At 42.9% G+C, this 13,174-nt stretch overlaps 1 protein-coding gene across 8 annotated transcripts in view; it reads right to left on the bottom strand.

The window, feature by feature from the left end:
- The window catches only part of VSNL1 (visinin like 1), a 403,254-nt gene that overhangs the window by 50,158 nt on the left and 339,922 nt on the right, over positions 1-13,174 (bottom strand). The window lies entirely within an intron of this gene.

Raw genomic sequence — 13,174 nt, 5'->3', positions numbered from 1 at the left:
AGAACAAATGTCCTGTGGCAAATATCTGTTCCACTTGGCCACTACACAGTCTAAGGTCGGCAGTGGAGGCAATGTCAGCAGTGCAGAGTAATATTGTGAAGCAGACGATCGTTTCCCATCCTCACCCAGGAGAAAGTCTTGTACCTTGTGGCCATGGAAGAACGCCGGGTTCTTTTTTTGCTCTTCTAGCATGAAGTGCCGGAGTTGTAAATAGCCATAAAAGTCAGCTTGTGGAATACCATATTTATCCATGAGATCCTGAAAACTGCAGATATGAACCTGCCCCATCTCATGGTGCAGCAGTTGCCACATACTGTTCAGTCCTTTAGAAGACCACGACTTAAATAATAGTTGTGTCAAACCCGGTTGAAATAGTTGGTATCCACAGATAGGTAAACAGGTAGACGTCACCGGAGGTACCATTAACTTCCTACAGAGTGATTTCCACATTTGGCGTAGAGGCTGTACCACAACACTTGTACTGAGTAATTTAGGAAGGAGGGAGGCTGGTAGATGTAAAGTAGCTCCGGGAGCATGAGGCGACATCCACGCCGTATAATGAGCCAGCGGAGAGTAAATAGAAGTATGACAAACCCAGTCACGGAGATGGCGAGCCAAACACGCCTGGTTGTAGCGTTCCAGGTCTGGGCAGTTCAGTCCCCCCTGACCTTTAGGTAACATTAACATATGGAGGGGTATCCGGGCTTTTTTGCCATTCCAAATATATCGTTGAAGCTCCCTGTTAATGTCTTTAATGTCCTGTTTCCTAAGCCAAACTGGTAACATATGAAAAAGGTATAGCCATTTCGAGATTTCCATCATTTTTATCAAGAGGATTTTCCCGGAAAGAGACAATGGTAAAGCACGCCATGCCAGGAGATTCTTGAGCAATTTCTGCTTCAAAGGAAGAACATTTAGCCCATACAACTGGCCAGGGGAAGCCGGGATATAAATGCCTAAATACTTTAAAGAAGCATTTACCCACTTCAAGGGAAAAGCTCCAGGCCAGGAGGATTTTAATGTCCCCAAAATATCCAAAGCCTCAGATTTGTCTATATTAATTTTTAACCCAGCAAATTCCCCAAACAGAGCTTGTACATGTAGGACATGAGGTAAGGAGGTAGCAGGGTTACACAGAAAGACTAACATGTCGTCAGCAAAAGCTGCTACTTTAAAGGCCCCATGCTTGTAGTGGAGGCCCTGAATAATGGGAGACTCTGCTAGTTTCCTAAGTAGGGGATCTAAAGCTAAAATATATAGAATAGGGGACAAAGGACACCCTTGTCGTACACCTCGTGCAATACAAAATGCTTCAGAGACAGTGTCATTAGCTACAATATGGGACTTGGGTTGTTTATATAAAAGTGCAATTGCCTGTATAAGCTTAATAGGAAACCCAAAGCGGTGAAGGACAGAAAACATGTATTCCCAGGAAACACGATCGAAAGCTTTCTCCGAGTCAAACCCCACTGCCATCGACTCAATATGATAATAGTGGGACGTTTCTATGGCAGAAAGCAATCGAATAACATGTCCTCCCGCATTCCGGCCCCCCACAAACCCCGCCTGGTATTGGGAAATTATAGAGGGCAGAACTGAATTTATCCTTTGTGCCAGTATCCGAGCATATAATTTCAAGTCACAATTTAGGAGGGATATAGGGCGATATGACGATGCTAAAGTAGCATCTTTCCCCGGTTTGGGAAGTACAGTGATAAACGCCGTATTGAATTGTGGGGGAAAACTGCTTAAGTCACATGCCTGGTTGTAAAAGGCCGCTAGATGGTCCCCGAGGGAGGAACTGAGAATTTTATAATATTCTAGGGTAAATCCATCAGGCCCAGGGGATTTATGATGCTTCCCTGCCTGAATAACCCCCCGGACTTCGCCTGCAGTAATGGGTCTGCTAAGAAATTCCCACCTTTCCACTGGGACCTGAGGGAGCTTAAGGTCGTGGAAAAATGCCTCTTCCTCAGCCGAGCCCCCCTTCCGGTCTTCAGTATATAAGTTTTCATAAAACTTACGCAATACTGTACCAATGTCCTGGCAAGTGGTGACATAACGGCCATGATGGTCTTTAAGACCTCCAATAAAAGTCTTCCTCCGCTTTATTGCCACCAACCTAGCTAACAATTTACTAGATTTATTCCCATATTGAAAGAAAAATTGCTCCGAGGCCAAAAGCGATTTTTGAGCCCGTAAATGGAGATGAGAATTGAGAGCTAGTAGGCATGCTTTATAGGCATCCCTGTTAACCTGAGAAGGGGACTGGGCTAAGAGACTTTGCGCAGCTTGGAGTTGAGAGTCCAATTGCAATATACGGGCATTCAGCCTTTTCCGCTGCGCTATAGAGTAGGCAATCACCTCGCCCCGGAGAACTACCTTACTCGTTTCCCAAAACAAGGCAGGGTTACTCACGTGCTGTGCGTTATTCTGGGCAAACTCATCCCACTTCTTTTGCAAGTAAGCATGGAAATCCTTGTCTGCAGTAAGAGACCCTGGGAAACGCCACGGCTTTCGTCCCCCTTTAATATTAGAGAGCCAGATATCCACCCACACAGGGGCATGATCCGCAATCACGATAGACTCAATATTTGCTGCATCCACCTTATCAAATACCGGTTTAGAAAGCAGTATATAGTCTATTCTTGATTGAGTAGCATGGGCCCTGGAAATGTGCGTGTACGTTTTATCCTCTGGATGGAGCAGGCGCCACACATCCAGGAGCCCCAATCTGGTAGAAATTTGGTGAACCCCTGAAGCCGTGTTTTGTTTAAAACTTTTTGGGATCGAAGATTTATCCAAGTCAGCTCGGTATACACTGTTAAAGTCACCAGAAAGAATAATATCTCCCTGCGCCTCGGTCAATAGAAGAGTAACCACCTTGGTAACAAACACAGAGTCCGGCGTATTCGGGGCGTAAAGAGTGCCAATGGTCACCACTTTACCCGCTAAGGTGCCTATAACTATGATGAATCTACCCTCTGGGTCTGTGATTTCCTTAATAAGAGTAAAGGGTATAGACTTATGCACTAAGAGTGCTACGCCCCCTTTCTTCCCCTTGGCTGCAGAGAAATAGCAAGCAGCAGCCCATTCCCTACAGAGTTTCTTACTTTCTGCCACTGTTAAGTGTGTCTCCTGAAGGCAAGCGATCCCCACCTTCAACCGCTTTAAATGCTGGAAAACCTTCTTTCTCTTAATAGGGGTGCCTAAGCCGTCTACGTTCCAGGAAATTATTCTGCATTTACTACCCATCCCTGCCACCTGAACCCATGAACCAAGTCAATATGCAAAGAAACGGAAGGGCAAGCTCCCAGCCTAACTTACCCTCCCAGACCCTTAGTAGGACTTGCCAAGAAAAGAAAACCCACAGACCAGTAAGCTCCAGAGAGAAAAGAGCAAGAAAAATCAAAAACATACATCTATCCTGTGATATCAGTGCCCTACCCCCCACCCCCCCCCCTTTTATGTTCCCAAACAACAAAATACCCTCCCAGACACATAGGTCAGGGTAGTGGAGTCAAACATGAGTGCTCAGCGTCCCAAGACTCCCCCTCTCCTCTATATGTTGATTACACCTCCATATAAAGCTGAAAATCAGGAACCGGTGTCCAAAGAATTAAGAAACTGCGTAGCCACTTCGACGGTTTCACAAGTATGCCATTTTCCATCGTGATTAATACGAAGCTTGGCTGGGAATTGCATCGTGAAACGTAGTTTTTTATCGATGATCTTGCTGCATATTGGGGCAAACGCCCTTCGCATGGCTGCCACTCTCGCTGAATAATCTGGAGCTAAGCGGACGTTTGCGCCCTGGAACTGAAGTGAACCGCTTTTCCGCGCAGCTTGCATTATTAGTTGTTTATGATGAAAATTAAAAATTTTCATAATTACCACTCTTGGTCGCGCCTGATCTGAGCCCCTGGCTCCCATGCGGTGTGCCCGTTCAATGTCCAGTACGCCCTCCAACTCCGGGAGGCCTAAAGCCTCTGGCAGCCATTTTAGAAGGGAGGGACGGAGGAGATGTTCTTCCAGCGTTTCAGGGATACCCAGGCACCGAATATTGGACCGGCGTGCCCGGTTCTCAAGATCATCCGTCTTTGCAATCTGTTCTTGAAGTAATTTATCCAGGGTACTTACTTTCCCCTGCAGGCCCACAACGTCATCCTCCAGCATGGACGTTCGTTCCTCCACTTGATTGAGCCGCGGAGCAAAGTCAGCAATCTCTTCTCTTAGTGCCCCAATTTGCTCAGAGATGCCGGTAAGTTTGCAATCTAACGCTGCCAAAACCGCATCCTTAATTTCATTGACCGTAATGGGTGGCGACGCAGTAGCCAGCAAGTCTCCCTCCGGGCCCTTAGCAGCCGTCGCGGGCGCCATCTTGGGATCCGGCCCCTTGCTTTTTTCTTTCTCGCGTTTCGCCAATTTGGGAGGCATGGGGGAAGGCGACTTAGACATAAAGGAGGCAATCGACATAAGCCACGCGGTCCGGATCAAAGAGGTGCGTTTAAGCAAAGTTTACCGACGGGTAGAGGAGAAGAGGAGCCCGGTCGGCCGGAGCGGGTTCAGAAACGTCCGATCCCGTTCACCACATCACGTGACCTCTTGCCTGATATTTATGACATCCCCCAATTCATTAAACTCCCCATTCACCACATGGATTGGATGCTATATCCAGGTCATTTGTGGACTAAGTAGATTCACTCTCTACCATCTTCTTTAGCATTCCTAACAATGTGATATGTATCTGGCTAACCGAAATTCTCAGTAGGCATTTGATGATCTTATGACTCTCCAAACTTGCTCCCAACTAATTTTTTCTGATTACTTCAAGTCATTTTCAACTTGACTTGCGCTTATTGCAACCCAGTACCTAGTTTTTCTCACTAATTCTGATCAAAGTTATTGATGCAGTAACGTGAAGCCTTTTATATAATTAAATACCAAGATCCCTATCCATTCATTAGGGGATTATTTTTCACTCATGTGCCACAATCTTCTGCTTGCAGAGAATATTAGCATTGTATATTGAAGAGGAAACAAGCTTAAATACTTGCAGACTTTAGATAGCTCTTGTGTTGAAATTTAAGAGAGCCAACTAAAAGAATTAGTGTTGTCCTTGTGATGATTTAAGATTGGTATGTATTTTCTTCCCTTATTCGAGATAATAGCTTAATCTCTACCTTTATCATGAATTCTTGCCTAATCGTTGAATTCTTGAAATTGACATTTCTGTCACAACAGGCATATGGTATGACTAAATATTTCTGAAAACTAGATTATCGATATATTTGGGTGACTTTTATTTTGTCAACTGATAAAATAACAGATTTCCTTTAAAAGCAAAATAGAAAAAATGAATTTGAAATAGTGATTGATGCAGGTAGTGTTAAAAATATATATAATAGTAAATACAGTATATATATATTATTAGCATGGCAGAAGCATACAGTTAAAATAATATATACTGTGCATTAACTACCATCAGCATACACAGCAATTAGGAGGTTGCATGGTTTCAAGTTCCCTTCCACTTACAGCTTACAATGTAAACACATATTGCGTGCAGGTAGGCTTCATGGCTTACTGCAGATCACACTATAAGCAGTAGGGCTAGGAACTGAACCTGGAACTTCCATGTATAGGAAGAGTTTTGAGACTTGACGACCAGTCTGCACAGCTAACTATATAAGAAAATGTCAGACAGTAATAAGTAAGGTACAAACATTTTCATCTTTGACCCCTTAGTTTCCATATTAGAATGCATTTGTGGCTTTTAATCATGCTTTCTGTGTTTCAGAAGTAGAAAGAAAGCTACGAGCTTACTAGAATTCTCAAAAAGACAAAAAAGGATACAAGGCTAGATTTCAAATAGCAGCAGCAAAAATATGGTTTACTTTTTTCATTAAAAAAAGAAACAAAACCTCTCTCTTGTAATTTCTCTTCATCTCTATCAGCTAATAATCCATTAGAGGCTCTCTGTGCTCATAAGTTTACAAGTGAAAATCTTGGGTGTTCAGCTCGATAACAATTTGTCAGTGCCTGGGTACAGATTTGTTCTTTACATTTACTTAAGCAAGCCAGGCCTTAGTCTGAGAAGGACCGGTTGCACAAATTAGTAGCATCTTCCATTGCGATGAAGCTAAATTATTGTAATAGCTTGTTGGTAGGGCTGCCAAAATGTAATTTTTATTGCTGGCAATTGTCTCAGAATGCATCGGTAAGGGTCATTAATGGCAGTGGATATAGGGAGCATATTACCCCCTGCTTTGTAGATTCTTCATTGACTGTCAATAACTTATCAGGTCATTTTTGAAATTGCATTATGGCATTTAAAGCTATGCATAACTTAGGTCCGGTGCATTTGTCATCTTGTCTGTCTTGTTATCAGCCATTACTTTATTCTTCTCAGGCTAATTTACTATCTGCCCTTTGTTACAAGTTGCTCAGTTGTTTTTAACCCATTCATCATTCATTCATTACAGCTACACCAGTTAAATGGAACAACATTCTATTGGAGACAAGACAATATACACATTATTCAAATTTTCAGAAGGGAAAGAAACTTGGTGTTTTTTTTTTTGGGGGGGGGGGGGGGGATAAAATGGCTGCAGTGTATGCTATATTAATATTGCTTTGGTTATGCTGCTATGTTTTATGTGCTATTTTCATATGTTATTGGTTATGGTGTTATGTTTTGTTTAAATTGTTTCATTATTGTATATTGTTCTCCCATCGATTGTGAATGTTTTTATGTTGTTTTTCACTAAAGAGATCTTGGACTTCTTGAGCAGGTGATAAATCTAACTACATAAAAAAAAAATCAGCTCCTAGTATATAGTAGTGCACATTAAGTTTTGCCTACCAAATAAGTTTGACATTGATTTATTTAATGTATTTATTTGGCAATCTAAAATTTGAAATTAATAGTCTTCCACTGTCTTCAGACTATCTTTACAGCTTGCCTAAAATGTGTAGGGAAAGTTTTATGAAGACTGTAGTGTGTCTACAGAATCTTTCTTGACATTTTTTGCAAGCGTGACAGACTCCAGTGTTTTCAGAGTATCATCCATATGTGTGTGCTGTTCCATACAGAAAAAGGTCAGCAGAAATAGAACTATTTTGATTCATCTGGAATATACAATATGGCAGTTCTGGTTACCTGCACTTGAATAGAATTTTCTAGAAATGTATTATGCATTAATTATATTCATCAATAACAAGGACACTTTCCCTTCTCTTTTGGTTCTCCTTGTTTAACTACTACTTCATTGCCTCTGCTCTGACTTTTTGGAAATAAGGCCTTGTTATGTTTTCACACTTGTTAACTCGGAAGTTAGTTGGCTAAATTAATATTTGGGCAATTATCCAGCTAAATTCTAGCTGGGTAAGTTAACAGCCGGCTAAAATTTGGCCAGATAAGTTAGGGGGTATTCTGGGGGCATAAATGGTAAGACTAAATTAGCTGGCTAATTCCAATATTCAGAGTTAGCAAGATAACTTAACTGGCTAAGGGGGTCATTTATCAAAATGCGATAAGGCGTTTTCGCATCCGTTAAGGGCTTATCGCATGCGAAAAGCCCCGTTAACACATGTGATAGGCCTTTAACGCATGCGATAAGCCCTTAATGCATGCGAAAACGTGTTTAACGCATGCGATCGCACCATATCGTATGGTGCGATGCAAATTCAGAAAATAGGAGGAGTTAGGGGCGGAGAGTTGGCTGGGTTAGCCTGTCTGCAAAGAGCTATCGCACAGCCATAACGCCGATTTTAACTACACCTCTTCGAATTGTGTTAGGCTGTGCGATAGCTGCCGTGACTGTGCGGTAAGGTTTCATCGCCATTTGCGATGTCTCCCGTAAGTCCTATTTCAGGTGAATTGATGGTTCCAGAGCCTTGGAGAGAGAGAGAGAGAGAGAGAGAGAGAGAGATGTTACCCAGGTAGAGAGTCCATCAAGCTAGGTTGAGAGAACCTTGCCCAAATTTCATCTTGGATTGAGTTTCCTCACTCCGAAGGCCAGCAAATCTTCACAAGAGACCACTGTTCTGTTCGTAGGTGTCACGTAGAATGTCAAAGTGGCCTCTAACCCCCTACACTCTTACCTAAATCCCACCTTGAGTTACTAGGTGGGCCTACCATAGGGATACAAATACCTACCTATGGGCCATGATATTATGGCCAGTCTCTCTGTCTCTCTCTCCCCATCCCCCTTTCTCTCCACCCCCCGTGTCTAGGACCATTAACAATGGTCCCCTGGTGGTTGAATGATGGAAATACAACAGGTCTGGCACTTATCGCAGAATCTGAAATGGTATTGCAATTTGCGCTAACTTAGCTCTTCACACAGGTAATTAGCACAAATTGTGATAAATGCTATATTAGCATAAAACACGCCCCTTTTGCTATCGCATGCGGTACTTACCGCATTTTGATAAATCCACCCCTAGGTTTGGTCTTGCCGTAGAGCTGTTCTAAAGTTAACTGGATAAACTTAGCTGGATAACTCTTTAAGATACCCAGCTTTATTCAATAGTGTGACTACACTATTGAATATGCCTCTAAAGTTAGCCAGCTAGTTTTATCTGGCTAACTTTGCTATCCGGGCCGAGTCTGAATATGGACCTCCACATGTCTATGTTTCTAAATGATAAAGCTGTATGATGATGTCCACACAGTAAAATATTTTGGCATGTTCTGCTACCACTTTTACTACTACTAATCATTTCTATAGCACTACTAGTCATACAGATACACATAAGAGAATGTCTCTGATCTATAAAACTCAACTCAACGCAACGCAACACAATCTAGTTGCATGTTCATCTCAAAGTAAATGTTCATATTTTTATTAGGAAGGTATGCAGAACATTTTTTTTTGTTCAGTTCTTTAATTTTTTGTGTTTCCCCCACAATTCATTTTGTTTCAAAGAAAACATTTCTTTTGTTCACCATTAAAGTCAAAGGGAGAAGAAATACATCCTATTTCAGGCTCCAAAATTTGTGTTTTCTATTCAAGTTCAGTGAAACTTGGAGGCAGTCATCAGAAGCAGACGGACAAGCACTCTATGACACCAAGAGTGTCATGAATAGCCCATGGCACAGTGACAGGGCAAAGTAGTCCAAACAGAGGCATCAATACCCCAAAGCACTGTGAGATGAGCAAAGCAGCATCAAGAGTGACAAGATCACCCTGAGGCTCTAAAAAAGAGGCAAAGAGCACCAACAACAATGAAATAAAGACCACAATGCACTAAAAAAGGAGCAAAGCAGCACTAGAAGTGGCATAAACATCCCCAAGGGACCATAGCTAGGCCCAAATTATGGAATTCGATCCCAGCTGAATTAAGACTGCAAAAAGAATTTTTAACAATTAAGAAAAATCTAAAAACCTGGCTTTTTAAACAGGTATATGATGGTACTGACTTAAATAAAGCATTAACCTAAGCGTTATCCAGATTCAAGAAATATGTTGGGCCTGGTATTATGAACAATTGAGGCTTGAATTTTATTTTATTTTAATTTTCTGTTTTTATTTAGAACTGTTTGTTTTTTTTTTTAAATGATTTAATTTTAGTTTTTTAATTTAATGTCTTTTTAACAACAATGTATTTATATTTTTACTGAATTCTTATTGATTATGAGCATTTTATTTATGTTGTAAACCGTTATGGTTGTCTATAGAATACCGGTATAGAAAAATTATAAAGAAATAAATAAATGAAAGGTGCAGCAACTGTGTAAAGCATCGGAGTGGCAGGGCAATTTGAAAAGAACCTTAAAGACATCAGGTACAGAGGCAGAAACACCCATCACAGGCACCAAGAGGGGCTCAGGGCAACAGAAGCACTGGCATTTAAAACCACAAACTACAGGTGCAGAGCAGTGCAGTAAGAAGAATGGCATCAATACCTCAAGGTATTTAGAGGGATATAGAAGCAAACTCGGGGTTTTTAGTCTTACCTATTAGTGTGTTAGTGTCACCTAGAAGTGTAGACACTTAACAGAGAGCTGACAATCAGGCTCGATAGAAGAGAACACAGTGGTACTGTCAACACCATCAAACATGAAGAAAGGGCAAAGGCAGGAAGAGGAGTGCCATCAAAATCCAAACATACCAAAAGAGCTGCAAAGTAGCACTAAGAGTGGCATAAATAGCATTCCAAGGAACAATAAGAGATGTAGCAAGTGTGTAAACCACTGGATTGGCATGGCAAGACCAAAACTAAGTACCATAAGGGAATTTGAAAAGAACTTTGAATACAGGCATAACAGAGACAGAACCACCTATGACCCAAAAGCACCAAGAGAGGCACCTGAAGAAGAGCAAATGGCACCAACAACAGCAGCATGAACACCACAGTGCACCTACAGAGGAACAAAGCAGCAGCAACAGTGGCATGAACACCCCAAGGTACAATGAGAGGGGCAAAACTGCAGCAGCAGTGTTATAAACACCCCAAGGCTTAGAGTGAGGGGCGAAGCAGCAACAACAGTGGCATGAACACCCAAGACTTAAGAGTGACAGGTATCACAAAAAACCAATGGCATCCAAACTCCCAAAAGACAGAGCGTGGGGTTTGGCCAACGGCAGAGTGGCATCAAAACCCAAGGCATAGAGTGAGGGGTATGACAAACAGCACAGTGGCATAAAAAACACCCAAAGCATAGCATGAGGGGTATATGGCTAACAGCATCAAAACCCCAAGGCACTGTGAGAGGGTCAAAGAGCATCAGCAACAATGACATGAACAGACCAAGGCACAAAAAGAGTAGTAAAGCAGCGCCAACCATGGCATGAATACCTCAAGGCATTTTGAAGGTACAAAAATGTATTGGCAAGAGTTCTTCAAGCACCATGAGAGGGCCAGGAGCAGGGCAGGTGGTAACAGTAGCAAAATAAAACAGCAAGGTGCAGAACCAGGAAAGAGGTGGAGTGGGAGGAGAACCTTGTCATTTTAACTCTGAATTCTTTTGGAGTCAAAACACCCCACTATAACCAGGAGAGAAAATAGCAAGGCACTGAACTAGGATAGAGACAGGGCTGGGAAGCACAAAGACAAGCGAGGCACATGGCAACAACACAACAAGGTGCTGAGGGCCAATGCTGTGGGCATTACCTCTCTATAGCTGTACATTTAGTCCTCCTGCCACTCACATGGAAATTCCGTGAAACCCAACAGAGGGAGGTTTATCTTAAGAAAGATAAACTTTTCCACCAACTCTGGAGCCAGTCGTGAACACTGTGGACTTATGATGTTGCCATGCCATTAAGAATACCCCTTTACTAGGCACGCTGGTTGGTGAAAAGAGGAGGAAATGCTAGGCCATCTGGCAGGGTCTGGCTAGACTGTGGCCTTGTGTGCCCAATATGCCAATATATCTGTGGTCATATCTTCCATGAACTCTGTGAAATAGCATGTGATGGAGGTTTGTGCACTGATATCTCTATTGTTGGGGGAAGGGTAATCTCCTCTGCTGCCACCCACTGTAACTATGGCCTATGTCAAGATGGAGGGTTCTGCTTTACCCATAGTGGGGGACGTGGGGAGAGGGGAAATCTGACCAGGTATGGCAGACGCTACTGTGTGCATCCCCTCTGCTTCTGACCTGGATTGGCACCGTGAGAAAATCTTTGCATGCTTCTGGCTCACTGACTCATATTCCCTCACAGCTTAGTACATTGGCGCTTTTATTTCATGTTACATGTACAATATTAATATGTAATAAAGATGAACTGTGGGTTTCTGACGACAAAGTATGCCATTTGGCTGAAATATTGCTGATTATTTTAGCTTGAATTGGGCCATTAACAAGGAATGTATTTTCTTTCTATAGTCTCTATAAATCCATTTTCAACTATGGTCTCCCAGGCTAAACTCCAACGTGTCCTAGTAAAACAATTACTATTACAACTGGCAGAAGTTTAACAGTAAGTTAGCTTTTATTTCTTTACATGAAATCCTATGTTGGGACAGTCACAGCAGCAGCATGACCTCTTTCTCTTCCCATTGTACTATAATATATTTAGTGCATTCTCCACCAATACCTTCTTCTCCTGATAGGTTGCCTCTACTCTGCCTGCCCCGCTGGCTGTCATCTGGCTCCCGACTGTGCTCTCTGCTGTGTCAGGGTGCTAGCTGCTGGTGACGATACGATTCATACAGGGCAGGTGGAAGAGAGATCACGGGAGAGTGGAGTAGGGTGAGGTGTAAAGAAGCATGGGGGATACAGCATGGGGATTAATGTGGAGAGAGTGTGGGGGAACAGAGCAGAGGGACTTGGAGAGGGTGCAAAGACGTGTAGGGGAAGAGATCATGGAGGAGTGGAGTGAAAAGGTTATATGAGTGTGCGGCGGGAGAGAGTCAGGAAAATGCAAGCATGCTAGCTAGTGGGTGTGACAAGCAAGAGATAATCCTTCCCTGTCAGTCCTGGAAAATTACTCATACATCATGCTGTTTTGAGTTTGCACACAAGTCTAGATTAATTGCAAACCTGTAGCCTTATTTACTAAGCCATGGTATTCTTCCCGGTACTGCAACTTTGTAAACTCTGCAGTATAAGGTGGCCAAATGCCCGGTTCTGGACCGGACGGTCCAGTTTTTAAATTAATTGCACAGTGTCTGATTACAAAGGTAACTGGACACTGTAATGTCTAGCCCGCTACCAGGACTGTGCCTAACCCAGCATTCAGAAGGAGAGGGGATGATCGGCAGACTCCAACCCGCCCCATGAAAGTGGCCAAAAGAGGAAGACACCTGTCACTCAAGCATTCCTGCCAATCATTTCACTCCCCTTGGGTGAGGGGCAGATACATCCGTCAATCAGCCATGGTGCCATGCAGCCAATGGCAGGATGGGCAGACTGGGATTGGGAGTTCGTGTCTGACTGACGGTGAGATTAATGGAACTGGCAGGGTGTAAAGATGTAGGGTGAATCGATGCTGCAGTGGACTTGTACTTGGTCTCTGACTTGTCACCGGGTGCAAGTGAATTTTGTATGGGGAGGCCAGGTCTAAATGAGAGAGAGAGCGAGTATGTGCCTGTCTCTGTATGAGTGAGAAAGGGGGGGGGAGGGGGAGAGAGAGAGAATGTGTGTATATAAGAGCATGAATAGCAGGAACTGGAGGGTACTTAATATGAATCCAGGTTTAAGGGCATTGGGAGCAAATAA

This window comes from Rhinatrema bivittatum, chromosome 3 (assembly GCF_901001135.1).
Source record: "Rhinatrema bivittatum chromosome 3, aRhiBiv1.1, whole genome shotgun sequence".
In the NCBI taxonomy this organism is placed as follows: Eukaryota; Metazoa; Chordata; class Amphibia; order Gymnophiona; family Rhinatrematidae; genus Rhinatrema; species Rhinatrema bivittatum.
The sequence above is the reverse complement of the archived record's forward strand: the minus strand, read 5'-3'. Positions and strand labels throughout refer to the sequence as shown.